Raw genomic sequence first — 17,117 nt, 5'->3', positions numbered from 1 at the left:
AATTTGATGTTGTGGGGGCTCAAACCATGAATGCCTGCTCTTCAGCCAACGTCTCTACTGCTACGCTATTGCTTCTTGGCTTGCTTTGCATATTTAGTTCTTATATCCTTTTCCACTGACTGCTAACTGTAGCTGAGCTACGGGCACGCCCACACAAACGAGCGCACTCACGGGCAAACATCTTTACGATTTAAAAAAAAATATGTAAGATGTTCATTTATATATTTTATGTTCATAGTCTGTGGGGGCATGTGTTGTGTTGTGTTTATTCACATTTCCATGGCCTCTGTCATGGGTGTTTACTTTGGGCAGTTTTACTCTTCTGGGGGTGTGTCTGCTTGCAGGGCTTGGCCTACGGACACGCCCCCTACTGTCTTCCACGGACCGTGTTAGCCTTAGGTGTGATTCAGCATGCTCTCATGAATATGCAAAGCATGCTGACATCACTCCGTTTAACTGCAGCCTCCGTGTAAGAGTTATAACTCTTACACGGAGGCTTCGTGAATCCTGCCCATTGTGTTTCTGAAGTATAGCCAAACAATCCGCTTATGCTGTGCTGAAGAGGTCTTAAAAAGGCTAAAACATTCATGTCCGTAGCTATTGGTGTTTGGCTTTATTGCCCTGAATGTATGCACAAAGACTTAAAAAGAAAAAGTAAAAAGCCATCGACATTCAGAAACTATATAGATGAAACATTGATGTCTTTAAGTGGTCATTTTCATATATGTCATGGGCCCCTATTACAGAAGGTTTAAGGTATTGTATCACACAGTGAAAACTCTAGCTTGGTTAGGTTTTTCTTGTAGTTTTTTACTAATTTGCTTGTCTGTGTGACATCTTTACGTTCTGGTTTGGATGGTATTCAGAATAACTAATATATATGATTGCTCAATTTGCATATGTGAAAAGTCTCATTTGCATACTTTTACATTCGTTAGCGTATCATTATGATGGCATTAGTACTTCTCTTTAGAACAGTCATACTATCTGTGTTACATGTATTGCAAATTACCCCTTCGCTGAGCATCACCACTCCTTGTAAAATAGTACACTTTTTTTTTTTTGAATACCACCCTATATGTTGAAACTCACACTTTTCAGCAAAATAGCCACATTTTGTAAGTACAAAATTGTGTGTACATTTACAAAATACATTGTGGATCATTATCTCATATACTAGCCTGCCTTGTAAGCATAGCCTTCAGTGCAGTAATGGCATCACTTCATTGTGAGCTCTGGAAATTTTGAATAATAGTCAAAACATACTAAACATATAAAATCACCATGGTAGAAAAGACCTATGCTGAGGCAGTACATAACAATAAATTTTCACTCAGATTATACTTCTGATATGAGCTTCAGACACTGTAATGCTAGCTTTGTGTTGGTTTATTAACATGTATAAGTGCAACATGTTGCTTTATACATCTCAAAGATGATTTTGCAAGAGTGCATACAAAGCAACAAACAGCAAAGCAAACTAATGTACAAATCAGTAAATCTTCAAAATGATGTTAATAAAGGAGCATGTCTTGCAGCATGAACCTTAAACCAACGATACCACTATTTCTTCTTCACGAAGAAGCTGTGCCCCCATATTTTTCATATTCAACATTATAATACCAGATGTTGCTTTTCACCAATCATTTGAAAATTCCTTTTGTGTGTTCATAAAAACAGAGAGCAGTTACAGCTCCACAAGGTAAAAAATCTGTTTGAAGTAATTTTTATGCATTAATTGTGCTGCACAGAGATGTTTCCTGTAACTTTTATGCATCAATTGTACTGCACAAAGAATAGCATTTATACACTGTATTATCTAGCAGGCTGCAGTGGTGCAGCAGTTAGAGGTGTTGCCTTACAGCAAGGGGTTCTCTACTATGATTCTCGGCTGGAGTGCCTTTGGTGTGGAGTCTGCATATCTTTCCTGTCGCTGCATGAAATTTAAAGACATGCAGGTAGGTGCGTGGGTGTGCCTTCTTTGAAAGTTGGGTGCTGGGCTGGCAACTTGACACTGTAAAAATGCACTGCCAGTTTTTAGCAGACCAGTGATCCACTGTGGCGACCCCTAACCGGGAAAAGCCAAAAGACTTTTTATTATCTGTCTGCCCTTCAGAACAGCTCTGAAAGAATATATTTCTCCGATAATCAATCTATGTTGCCTTTCTGCAAGTCTTTTAAAATGTTGTATGCTGATTTCTATAATCATAAGAACACAAACCAAAATGTTAAAGCTGCACGTAGCAAAATTTGTTTCCCTTACTCATCTACAATATATGGCTTCCAATGATCATAAAAGTGCAAAACAGAATGACACAGCTGTACTCACTAGAATGTGCAGTCCGTCCCCAGCTCTATTAACGTCAATCATGCATAAGAAAAAAAAATCCTTTAACCCCTCAGTGCCCTTTTGTGATAAACCAAAAAGTCCACAAATAGACATACCAGTACCTTATTTAAAACTTCTGGAAGTACTTTAATTAACCAAAATAAAATAAGCACTTTCATTCTTTATCTTACTTGGACGAATAGCTCTAACCCTCTAATTCCTCACATTATCATATTAGAGCTTTGCAATCGTTTGGCATATTTACTCATTTTTGGTTTCTTTATATATAATCACATTGTTTTATTATATTTATGGACTCTCAAAAAAATGTTTTTAAACAAGATTGATTTTATAACCATTTTTATAACAGAGTATTTGTTGTACTCATTCAAGGCTGATGAAGTAACAAAGAATGAAAAGGCTTAATTGTTTTTGGTTAATTGTTTTTTAATCACATATAGTAGTATGAGCTGTAGCATCAGGATTAGTACTGTGAATATAATTTTGAAAGTTTCTTTTCTTAACTCAGATAGTTGCCTTACATTATAATTTCAAATAAACAAGAAAAAATGTCACAGAATATATAACAAAAAAGTTATTCAGAAATCAGATATTCAGAAGAATTGTATGACCGTCATGTCTTCAGTCAGTGATCTAAATCTGCATGATTTATTCAAACTGATAAAACATACTTCATTTAACATTGTTGCAATGTAAAAGATGTCATGACAGTAATTAGTAAAATCTGTTGTTTATCCTCCATCTGCATTGTGTTGCTTCACATTGTCACACAGTTCAAAGCAAAATGTGTCAGCTGTACTCAAAAAAATGTGTTATCCCTCCCCATCTGCATTTACATCAGTCATACCTAGCAGCAGAAATGGAGCAAATGTCTGAACTTGCAGTTCGTCTCATACTAAGCAGGATTACTATGGCAACAACACATCATCAGGAGGGTAAAACTAACCTGTCTCACGACGATCTAAACCCAGCTCATGTTCCTATTAGTGGGTGAACAATCCAATACCTGGTGAATTCTGCTTCGCAATGATAGGAAGAGCCAACATCGAAGGATGAAACAGTGATGTCGCTATGAACGCTTGGCTGCCACAAGCCAGTTTTCTCTGTGGTAACTTTTCTGACACCTCCTGCTCAAAAACCCAAAAAGCCAGAAGGATCATGAGGCCCCATTTTCATGGTCTGTATTTATACTGAAAATCAAGATTAAGCAAGCTTTTGCCCTTCTGCTCCATGGAAAATAGACTGCAGAAGGTCAACAAAACCCAAAAAGTTAGAAGTTTGATAAAACAAATGAACACAGTAATTGGGACTATCCATAGAGATTCATGTGATATAACAAAGTAAATAGGATACATTACTGTGTAACCAAATTAATAACAGATAAAATGTTACTACAAGAACACATAGTAGTAAGGGAAAGGATGGGGAAAAATCGAATGCCATCGTGGAAGTATAGAATAGAAAAAACTATAAAGCAATTAAGACAAGGAGTGTAATTAGAAGAATAAAGAAGACGGAACAGATCAACAAAAATGCTCAGAAAGATAGATGTGATAAAAGCAATAAGCAGTATAATGGATCAAGATTTATCATGCACTAACGCTAATAATAAACTAAAAATATCGGCACAGGCAGAAAAACTTAGAAGATACACAAATAAATATAAAGGAAAAGTACAAAATAAGCAATTTATTGATTACCCCCAAAAAAAGGTTTATAGAGAATTGGGAAACAAGGTAAAAGGAATTGAAAGACCACCAAAATAAGAAGAAATAGATATATTTTGGAAAAGTATTTATGAAGATCCCGTGGAACATAACAAACATGTTAAATGGATAGAAGAAGTAAAAGAAAGAATAAGAAGGTACAGGATATGAAATGGGATGAAGTAATGGACAGAGAGATTGAAACAAAGTTAAGAAAAGCCACTAATTGGAAAACCCCAGGCCCAGATGCAGTACTTAACTTCTGGCTAAAAATATTAATATCTTTGCACGAAGATTTAGTTATGAGTAAAAACTATTTATATATGCATCTTGAACAGACACCAGCCTGGCTAACAACAGAAAAAAGGCAATACTCATACTTAATAGTGGACCTGCAAGCTTTCCTAAAAATTATAGACCAATAACTTGCCTTCTGATGACGTATAAACCATACACTGGAATTGATGCCGACAGAGTTTATAGTCATTTAGAAGAAAACTCAATTATGGCAATAGAACAAAAGGTTAATAAAAGAAAGTCATATGGAACAAAGGATCGTTTGGTGTTAAATAAATTTGTAGTAGAGAACTGTAAAAAGGGGAAGAATCTAAGTATGGCATGGATAGACTACAAAAAGCATTTGACAGTATCCCACATTTATGGATAAAAGAGTGCTTAAAAATGATACACCTTACACTAATAAACTACATCACAGTGACCAAGAAACAGTGGCAAACAACTTTGCAACTAAGCCATGATAAAGGACAAATTATTATTACAGGTATAAAAATTCAAAGAGGGATATTCCAGGGTGACTCTCTCTCACCGCTGCTATTTTGCCTTGCCCTTAGCCCATTAAGCTGTCTGCTTAACAGATTAGGTCATGGCTATAATCTCATCTTCTGTTTTTCAATGATTTAAAACTGTATAGCTCATCAGATGAGGAACTGAAAGTACAACTGCAAGTAGTTAAAACTTTTTCAGATGATATAAGAATGTCATTTTGTCTTGATAGATGTACAAAAGCAACCTTTAAAGCAGGAAAGCTGTAGCACCAAGAAAACATCAATTTGGGACAATAATGTGATATAAAAGAACTTGAGCAAGAGGGAGTATATAAATATTTGGGAAATGGTGAAGGATCAACAATAAAACATGAACAAATGTGAATAAAACTCAGCAAGGAATATTTTAGAAGACTTAAGTTAATCCTGAACACAGTGTTGACATCTAGAAACAAAGTTCAAGCTATAAACCAATTTGCTCTTTCTCTCCTAACTTACATTTTTGGAGTGATTGACTGGCCCCAAAAGGTGTTGGATAGATTAGACATGAAAACAAGAAGGATGCTTCATGCTCATCAAATGAATTATAAAAATGAGTGCATACCAAGATTATATATTCCACATTCCGAAGGAGGTATGGGCCTCCCACGTATAGATCTGCAATCGTGGGACTGCATACATATCTGCTGACCTCACAAGACCCAAACATAGTGAAAGTTTTGAAACATGAGGAGAATAAATCTAAGATGACTTCCCTTCTTAGTCTAGCAGATGCACATTGGCATCAATCAGGAATGGAAATCAAACCAGAAGTAGATACAAATCAGGCAGAAACTGAATGTGCCAAAAAATGAAAGAATATGAGGTGAAGGATCAGATGAGAAGGAAAGAAATATGGAAAATGTATAAATATAGTTGCAAGCATAGAAAACTCCTGGAACTCCTGGAACAACCTTATGTTGGTCAGGACTGAATGCAGAAATGGTTAAGGAGAGGCAAATTCAAATTAAAAGATGAAAGGTTAATATTGGCGACCCAAGATTGGGGAATACGTACACGTTGGTTTACAAAGTCCATTGAACATGTGGCAGAAACAGACCAATGTAGGTTTTGTAAAACATTATTGGAAAGAGTTGCACACCTTGTTGATGGTAGTGACATGCAAATGGCAGAAGGACTGTATACTGAAAGGCATAATAATGTGACAAGACTGTTGCACTGGGGATTGTGCAATCATTATAATACTGAAGTAGCTGAAAAACACTGGAAATATGAGTCACAAAGCATCATAGAAAATTATGAAGTTTATATCACATGGGATCACCCATTACCAACAGTTCAAAAGACAGATATGAGAGAAACAGACATAGCGGTCCATGAAAAGAAGACAGAAGTAGCCCTCATCATTGAAATTGCTACACCCAGTGACCACAGTGTCTTGCGTACAGAAAGGCACAAAGTCATAAAATATCAGGATTTGCTGGCAAAAATTTAAGCAATGTGGAAGAAAGATACCCAGACAGTTCCAATAGTAAAACGCGCAACAGGTCTTATAAAAAAAGAATTTAAAATTGTATTTAGATATGTTACAGATACATGTAACTCTACGAATTGCAGAAGGAGTCATTACTGGGCACACTGCAGGTGCTTCGAAGAGCACTTCTGGCTGACATCAAAGATCGAAACAATACTACTTCCATGAACTTTAATTATACTTTGACTTAGGAATGGGGCCCATTGATGTCATGGTATTAGAAACCCAAAAGATCTGGAAAATTATCAAAACAAAAACAGCAATGGTAAACTACTTGATGTCAGTTATATATAGCAGCACCAATGATAGAATAGTTTTTCAGTCAGACCTCACAGCACCAGTTGTGGACTGTGTTACATTGGTTCTGCTATGCACAGCATGCATTCACATAGATGGAGATGAGATGCATAAAGCACTAGGATTAAGTTGCAGTGAGCTTGGTTATCTTTTAAGAAGACCATTTGCTAAACATATGGCTGTTAGCAACAAAGCTCAGTGCTGTTAATAAGTTGCTCACTCTGCCATTGGTATACGATTTAATTCCTTCCACATTTATTTGCTTGCACTATGACTCTTAGCAAGTCAATTAACCAGATGCTGCTACTGCATTGCCCCTGAAAAAGTGAAATTGTGACCTTACCCGATCAATAAACAAGAACTAAGTTTAACCTAATTAGGAAAATAGATCATCAACATAATATACTGCCATTATTTCAACTTATAAAGTATTTCATTTATATTTGCAAGGTGCATTGTTTTCTCTTCTGCATTATGTTTATGAAAATTATCAACAATTACCAAGCAAATGACAAATAACATTATAAAATCAAGGTCAGAAATGGGTACTTTGGAAATTTTGGATTGTCTTCTACAAAATGATTTGCTTGATTTTTGGGATCTATACCCAAATCCTTATTTCATAGTTTTGCTTTATAACAACTAGAACATGTAGCACGTTTAGCTGCAGTGTGCTGTAGGGTATCTAGAGATATACTGTTGCTGATGGAATAGTGGTGACTCAGAAATACTCCATCCAAAGGAATTGATGAAGCTACTGTTGCATATATTAAGGAGTGTCTTCCAGGCTCTAGCTGAATATATAGGCCCAACTAACTCAGAATACCTGTTTACATAGTTAGAATGCATATAAGCATATAAAATGGATAGTTTATATATACTAGAGAAGTATTTTGATACCTTCTGTACACCATATAGCTGATATTCCATTGATTTATGAAGGAAGGGAATGTTGAAGATAAAAAAAGCAAAAAAAAGCAGTAACAGACCCTAATATTTTATTACTTATTGTATCATCTACCAAAGTCTTACTTTAATGGATGAACTTGCAACCATTTTTGATTACATTTTTAGTAAAATGGGTTTCTTATGTTGATTAGCTTTAAATTTCTCCATGTCTCTCTACTTCATATGAGTCTAGCTTAGTACAGGCAATAGACTACTCTGACATTTAGTCAGTGACAGGCATTACTAGTTTCTGTAATAATAACAATGTAAAAATGTAAAATATTAAGCTATTTTAGGCTATAATGTATGTTTATTGTACAGAAAATGTTTAAATTTGTGCCAGGTTTGTTACAATATCTTCAAGTTAGGTAGGATGTCATTCTTTACAAATTCAGATGTTTTTGTGAATTTCTTTGAACTTTCTAATTGTTTCATGTAATTGTTTAACTAAAGCAGAAACAGCTGGTTTCATGTGTGTGTGTGTGTGTGTGTGTGTGTGTGTGTGTGTGTGTGTGTGTGTGTGTATGTGTGTGTGTGTGTGTGTGTGTGTGTGTGTGTGTGTGTGTGTGTGTGTGTGTGTGTGTGTGTGTGTGTGTGTGTGTTTCTGGGAAAGAGTTTTCTTTCTAGAAGCTACTGAACTATGTAAAGCTACAATTAATCATCTTTAGAATTAAAATATGGAATTGATGTTTTCTAGCCATTTGACTACTTGCAGGCTATGCAGGCATTTATTACATCACCATCTTTTCTATTCCTACCTCATGAAGAGTGACCAGACTTTGCAATAGTATTGATAAATCTAGAAAAAGCAGATAGATTTGGTCAACAGACACAATTAGGTTATTTTGTAACAGTGTTTGATAGGGTGGCATCCATCTCTATCAACATTACAAGATTTGGAAGCTAAACTAATACTACTGCACAAAAACACTTCTGAAAGTTATGTTCACAGGGAAGCAACATGCAGCATGTTGGCCTTGCTTCCTTGATAAGTGTAATTCGCTGATACCCAGCAGTTAAGAATAATAGTAAAATATAGGAAAAAGGAATATTTTGCTTTAGTTTCTGTAACTGCATATCCAATGTGTGTGATGTGATATTTCTCAAAACTTCTGTTTCTACCACTATTATCAATTTCTCTATTACACCCTACTGCAATAGTGCCACTATACTGCAAGCCAACATTCAATATTTACAAATCTTTGTCCAAGTCTGAGTTGTAATGCCTCACCAGTAAAAAATGCATTTCACCCTCTCCTAACACTATGCACTACTCAAGATCTGTCTCACAGATTTTGTTTGAACATTCTTGTCTGAGATGATGGGGTACAGTAATCTTCAGGTCTATAAACATATGACCTGGTATGTTACTTATCCTCTGTTTTGTATGACCAGTAGTGTAGAACATCTTTCAAAATAGCACTTTTCCCTGAGATCCTCTTTTTGTTGATACTGGATACTTTCTATTGTTGACTTCACTACAGAATCTAACTTTTCTGTTGACATGGACAGATAAAGTCTTGATTAAGACGTATGCAGCCTGACTTGAATTAGCAGCTCAGGCACCTGTTGAAGCCAACTATGGAGGAGAAAGGGAGGAATTATGCACTTTAGCCTACTCACCTGTCTTCGGTGGAAGGGGTCAAAAAGTGTGTGTATGTTTGGGCAGTTTCAGTAGTAGAATCTGTGGTGAATTCTGAGGATTGTGTGGTGGGTGCTGCCTATGATGATAGTGGGGAAGGGCTGGGCCAGAATTTCATTATCAACAAAGGCATGGACATCCATCACAAGACCCACCTTATGCCAACCTTGTGGATGTTACAGGCAGTGACATAACACAGTGACTTAACCCACCAAAGTCTTCCTTTATGAGTAGCAGTAGCGGGTGTTAGACACACCCACCTTCTGCAGCAACTGCTTTCACATGTTAGCCAGGTAGATAGTGACCCGTACCTGGAGGGTTTAAACCCAGCTAAAGTTAAATGAATCGGCAATACTTGGGAGAGAAGGGGCTTAGGGTAGCTCCATGGCCATAGAAGTCAAAGTCTAAGCTGTACGGCCTATGGAAAAAAGAAGCTTCATTTCAGTACTTCCTTCAGTAGACTTTTTAAAATGATTACATTTCCTCGCTGTCATAGGTGATTACGGTACAGTCTACATAATTTGTAATAGATCATTGAGATATATCCCAAATAACTTTTGACTCATAAAAAATCTTTGGTGTATTCCTATATATAAGAAATTGTCAGCATATTAAATACATACTACTCCCATGGCCTGCAGTGACCTGAAGGTTGGGTATTTCAGGCACAACAGCATTTCTGGCAGACTTAGTGGAGATTTATGCATTTTTTTTATATTACTATGTAGAGGTTTATGAGCATGTCCACTAGAACATAAACAAGTCTACCACTACAGTTTTTTTCTAATTTTTCCAAATCTTTTGGGTTTCTAAAACTATGACAATATGAGCATATGTATTCTTTTCACATTCATAAATAACATTTTGCGTATCTCCTTTGATATGTCTGCATGTCTACCAGTGCTATACAGTCCTTGGTTGCAGGTCATCCTTCTTACAGTAAAACCTTTCCTATGAAATTAGGATCAGCATCCACTGATAATGTAATAGCTGATTTACATTATAAAACAAACTTCAATGCTTATACTCTTGTTAGCAATGATTTCATCAATTTAAAGTTATTTCTTATATTTCTTTGTTTTATTTTCAGGTAACTTCATTAAAGACATATTAACATCAAACAACTTTGGAATGACTTTATCTATATACTGTAACTTGACTAAAGATCTCATCCTCTCTTGTTTGCCTTCTGCTTGAAGTAACTACAAAGTTTGGCTCTACACTTTATATCATCTAGATTGAAAACCTCTAAAGTAAGTGTTTGAAACATATACAATAATTCTGTAGTTTTGTTCAGGAACATGAAATTAGTAGGAATGCAGCAAATGTAAATGCAGCAAGAGTAAAAGCCGAAGAAATGGAATGACAGAAAGATGAAATATCTTGAGTCGTGAAAGTAGCCCGTAGTATCCAGGATCAGAAGGCTAAAGAAGGAAGCAGGATGAGTACAGCAACTAGTGAAATAGTGAAGAAAGGAGACAAATCAGAAGTCAGAAGACTGAAAAAAGACAGACAAGAAAATCAGAGAGAAAAAGATACAGACTAAAAGGCTGCAGAAGGGGAAACAGACAGAGCCAACGACTGAAGTTAGGGAGTGGGAAAACAAAATATATGAGTAATAAAGAGTGAAGTTAGTGAAATGAGTAGAGGGAAAGGTAATACCAAAAGAGCAAAACATGGACGAAACATACCAGGTGGGAGGATTTCCACTTAAAAAGGCTGGACAGCAAAGCGTGAACCTTCACAACATGACATATCAATGAAGACTTTGACAGATTGAAAGACTGAAGCACCAGTTTGTGTAATATTAAAAGTATTTGTGGAGGCCATCTCCATGACAGGATAAATGTACAACACAGATATAAAACATAAGAAATGGCTTATCAATGTCTATTGATGCAATGACATCTGTGCCAAGTTCTTCTTAGCTTCGTGATGAACAGTTAACACTTACCACATGTTTGTAAATGTCAACTAATGCCATGGATGGGAGCAGTGACATCAGGGAAAGTGGAGTCCTGGAAGCAGATGACAACCACCCACCCAGGACAATAGGACAGGTGTACTGTTATTTGTAGAGTCACATAGGCAATAATTTGCTACTCTTATAGGCCTATACATATGTATGGGAAAAGGTGGTAAAGTCAAGAAATTATTGGGTTTGTAAATACACATGTAAACATAGCTGTTGTGGAAGGGCTCTGATAACAGCAGGTGGTGATGTGAGGGGCCTGATAACAGGTTGTCGTGAAAATGGCTCTGATAACAGCAGGTGGTCATGGAAGGGCTCAGATAACAGTAGATGAAGAGGAAGCTTTATAATCTATGTGCCACCAACACTTACCAGATACAGTGGAGGTAGAAATGTATGTAATGTCTGAAATACTACAAACAAGGGCAACAAGAAGTAGGGATCCATAGTGCCAGGTTCTGAAGATGGTGTGACACAATGGACAGTCATCAAGTACATGTAGATGAATAACTGAAGCAGAATCCATTATTTGAGAAGATATATCTTCATACACCAGCATGACAGAGTAGCTACATTACATGATGTTGACCTAAAAAATGACCGGTCAAAGAAGATTTCTTCATTAAGAAATGCACCTGTGATGGGGAGTCATGTGTGGGAGTGCTGGTACTTACCTCTGTAGACAACCTGTCCAATTTCAGCCAAGCAGTAAGGTGGATGTTGCATGGCAAAAGGACATGTTATGTGCCAAATATATATCATACATGAAATAGAAAAAATAAAAATGCTGCTCTGTGTTTACCTTTAGTATACGTGTTGATGAATCATAATACACCAAGTTTATAATATGATGTACCCATGTTGCTGGAGTTGACGAAGAAGCATAACCTCAAGGCTGAGCATATGTATGTTATGTCCAACTTTGAAAGTACAGCCATACCTAGTGTAAGAGCTATCCTTCCATTGTCAAAGCCTAAAGGTTGCATCTTCTATTTCTTTCAGTGTGTTTGGTGGAAGGTTAATTGCTATGGCATGACCAGCCTATATGTTCCTGATGTCCACTTCAAAGCCAGTGTTAAGTGTTTAATATCCCTGGCAGTTTGAACACCACCAGAGGTTCCTATGGCAGTTGTAAAGCTGAGGGACATATGTCAAACACTGGTTACCCCCTCACTGGTACACATTGAGGACATCTTTGTACTGGAGTGTAAGCGTAGGTGTAATACACAGTCATCCGTAATACATTGTCTTGCCACCAACTACCAAGTGGAGATCTGTTGTATTGGTGATCTCTGTGACAGGGTGCCACTATGCAGCTAAAACTTAGTGGAAACCTGGCATCATTGGTTAAGTTGTTTGTTGTAGAAGCGGCAGTCTGATTTACTTTAAATTGGCAATGTCTTCATGGTGAGGAAAAATGTGTGGACAGCATGTGTGCCTGACCTCTGGCCAGGACTTCTGGAAGTCCACAAAGGTGCTATAGCCATGTTCATGAGGAATGCTTGAAGGGTATTAGTGAGCATACACGTCTGTACATCCTTAAGAATGTGCCCTACATGCTGAAGCACCAAGTATGATTATGCACTGTGGTAGACACACCTGCTTGTGGAGCCACAATATATATATATATATATATATATATATATATATATATATATATATATATATATATATATATATATATATATATTCCATTTTTTCTGTCGTAGTGTACCAAGTACCAATAGTCAACAAAGAATGCACGTAATGTAGAATTTAATCATTTATGCTCTGAGAAGGAAGCCAGGGATTTCAGGAGCCCATCTGCTTTATCCCTCATTGTCATTGTGCTGGCTTAACTAACATTAGCATTGACCTGGATCTATGCTGGCTTAACTAACATCAGCACTGACCTGGTTCTGTGTGTTCCTGCTGCCACTACAGTGGTCATTGTGGGTGCGTTATGTTTTATTACTGTGGCTCATTCAACAATATGACACTGCATTGCCAGGTCCGCCTGCTGATAATTTGTATTTTGTACTTCAATTTAACAGCACCGGCATTCTTCCCTTCAGTCACATGACTCCTTGTAATACTGTACCTCCTACCTTTATGTCATTGAGGGGGAGTCAGGATGATGTCATTACTCTGGTCTCATCACACTTTGATACTGTTACAGGGAAAGGGTTTTCATTAAACTTGACCAAACAAGATGGAGTGAACACACATGTGAGATATATTCTCAAACAACATTGGATGGCTTCAAGGCTAAACTGAAAGAACATCTTCCAGAAGAGTTTACCTGTATTTGCTTTCATAACACTGGATATCTTGTTGTAGGTTAACTGTTATCTCACAGAACTAAATACCAAACTGCTCAGAGAATCTGCTAATTTTCCACCCTGTATATACTGTAAACATTGTAAATATTTCTCCACTCTTTCAACCATACTGCTCAAGTGCTTTTTATTATCGTCTTCTTATGTTTTTTATTACATCCTGTATCTTACATTATACTGTTATTATACTGTGTTCTTACATTTTATTGCTGCTTCATTACTCCATATTTTCGTCTTTTTTTACTGTCTAGTTGTATGTCACTCCCCTTGAGCCTATGGCTGAAACTTTCCAAATCTCAGTTAACAAACAAACAAAGAAATAAATAAATATTTTGGACAGAAGTTAAAACAGTTGAAAGGTACAGTGACATACAACATAGACAGATCATTAACTGTTGCACATAGGAAAAACAAAATGCTGCATATGAATTACATAATTACTATATTACATGCTTATAAAATCTGAAATAAATTAGGAAAAACCTTTCCACTTACAATGGGTGACAGGGCACAAGTTCAATAAAAATCTACTGGTTTATAAGAAATTACACAGTTCCTCTGTAATACTGAATTTATCCAGGAGAGGGAAGCAAAAGACTTTCACAGAGGAACATTGAGGCTGTTAAAATTAAGCACTTAGCATTTCAGCAGTAGTGAAAATAGCTCAAAAGTAGCTTGGGTATTTTTTCATGGATATGCAGGATTCATAAAGCTGAATAAACTGCTGTTAATTTACATAAAATAAGTGTGAGACTCTTAAGTTTTCTTGAAAGAAACACAGAGTCAGGGTCAGGGATGTAAATGGTGTAATTACATGACTCGCACGCACCTCATTTCCCTGGTTAATGAGCAGAATATTCCTTAGTCATCATGATTGTTTTGTTTTGAATTTCCATACTGTTTTTAAACCTATTTCCTGAGGAAGAGTATGATACTCATTGTATTCTCATATTATAGTCTCTTTTTTTCTCTCTCTATGTAAAAATAATTCTCACTTTATACCTGACCCCCCCCTCCAAAAAACAAGTATCCTCTTGATGGTACACATTTTTTCACTATAAACAGTTTTTGTCTTCTGCAGTTTATTGGCTGTGACGTATTTGAATGTCTGTAGCATGCTCCTCTCCTTCCTGTAGGATATGAATAATAAACTCTTCTAATGCTTCTTACTACGATTTCATGTTTAAGTCCTTCACAGAGTTTATTTTACCACCCCTCATTCTATTCTTTCTGATGTAAGGTCACCATAATTACACAAAGATATTCTGAGCAGGTATCTTAGCAAATGTCTCTCTCATGGGCTGACAATGTATTAATGTCTAGGCTTGTCATAAAAATCCAAGCACCCCCTCCCAATATCCTCCCTTACTGTAATTCCACATTCCATGCTCACCTTACTAATTTTGATTGATAGGCCTAAATGTATCTTCCCTTTACACAACAATCTGCAAAGAAGAAAAAGTTGACAGCACTGATTCATTTAAATTTATAATGGTAACACCTGTATGATCACATACAAGTTTAACAGGTTGCCAGTTTAATGTAGAGCCACACTTTTTATCAGCTCATCCTTATTTAAATAGTGTCAGGTGGACAAATGCTTCCCACAAAATTAGAGACTATGGTTACAATCTCAGGAAAACCAGGACAACGTTATCTCCCTTGCTAAACCAAAGTAGTTTAAGTGGGACTTTGGGGGATGAATCATCCTCAGCTACTGATATTGAAATTTTCCACACCCAAGGTTCACCGACCCCCAAAAAACATATTATGGATACCCCTTTAGAAGCAGAAAACATGGGGGTGGAAGGAAACATAGGTCAAGCAAGCAATGTAGAAAATATGTTACAAATACTGATACCATGATAGCTGACATGTGTAATGTGCACAATATTTCTCTGACACAACTTACTGATGTTAAATAAAGATTTGAATTTTGTGCCTGGCTTTTTTGTGGGTGAATATATTTTGGCTAATGATGTTATTTCCTTTTGTAGGACATTAAATCTTAGATTGCATTTTGCTTCTGATTCTAGTTCTCAAAGATCTACTGAATTTAGGTTCATAAATCGGCCTATATGCCCCTGATGCATAAATATGTTTCTATCTTTCAGGACTGTGTCCTGAAAGATTTACATTTTAGGACCAGTGACTTTCAGATCCTACCTAACAATCTATTTAAGATGGAACAACATGTTTTGTTCAAACTTAAAAATAAGAAGGATTTGGTGATTTTACCGGCTGACAAGGGAGAGGCAGTAGTTGTGATGGATTGGACATCTTACCTTGCTAAAGCACAAAGACAACTGACCGATGGGAGATTTTATATGCATATGCCATTGGATCCCACTATGAGATTTAAGAAAGAAATTGAGGTGTTCCTTAAGACAGCATTGGATGAGGGCATTATTACCAGTTCTGATGTGTATCATCTTACACACATGTATTCAAAGCATTGTAATTCCTCTCAAAAGTGTTTACCTAGACGCTATAATAAGGACACTTGTATTGTAACATCCCTAGCCTACTTTGTAGTGTATAATTGTTGAATTGAGTGATTTGAATATTTAAACGCTGGTTAAATGTATTCTGCAAATGCCAACTTACACACGTGCATTACAAAGTAATGTAATATCCTCTCAAAAGTGCTTACCTAGACGCTATAATAAGGCACATTGTACTGCAACATTCCCTGCCTATTTTGTAGTGTTATATTGTTGAATTGAGTGATTTTGAATGTTTACTGCATAATTTCTGTTAGTTGCTCCTGTTTCTTTTATAGCTCCTTATAGACCTTAACGTTTCTAACTAGAAGATATGTATCAGCAATAGTGTTGAGGTCTTTCTAATGAGTCAACTTTCGTGTAGTGGCCTATCTAATACAGAATCATATTCGCTGAGTGTTTTTCTGCTTTGTATATGATTAAATCTGAAGGCCCCAACTATAGTGTAACTGTGGATTATGATCACAACCGAAGGCCCCAACAATAGTGTAACTGTGGCTTAACTCTGGTTATGTTTCACATTACATTTGCATATTAGTGGCCTATGTTTAACAGTTTGCCTACATTAGTAGTTTGTTATGTTTGTGCAATACCTTTTCTTTGCTAATGTAATCTCTGATAAGTGAGTAGAAGCTTACATGTGTACTATTCTAATCTCAATAGTTGCAATTTAAATGGATTAGTCTATTAACCAAAGGGTTCTAATTTTCAAATCCTTGCTGCCTCTGAACATATGTTGATTTTAATGCGTGCTTAATACCTGTATATTACTGCTGCTGGGAGCTAATGTGTTTTTATATTATTAAAGTACTGTTTTTCTCTCAACTTTTTCTCCTGTTCTCCAGCTTTCTTGCCCTGAATTTCTCTCTATGACTATGCCTGGGTGGATGCCTAGACTTTAACTAAAACTTAATACAAGCTCAACCAATTGCTCAAGCAATTATAACAAACTCTGCTGCCTCATCCCCTTTGGGAATTGAACCAAACTTCTCCTAGAAGGACCTAAGGAAGTATGTGCATCTGCTGCTAATCCTTGAACTACTATAGCTATGTAAGCCCTG

Source organism: Protopterus annectens, chromosome 9.part0 (assembly GCF_019279795.1).
Source record: "Protopterus annectens isolate FY-2018-M chromosome 9.part0, PAN1.0, whole genome shotgun sequence".
NCBI lineage: Eukaryota > Metazoa > Chordata > Ceratodontiformes > Protopteridae > Protopterus > Protopterus annectens.
This window is presented reverse-complemented; position numbering follows the sequence as displayed.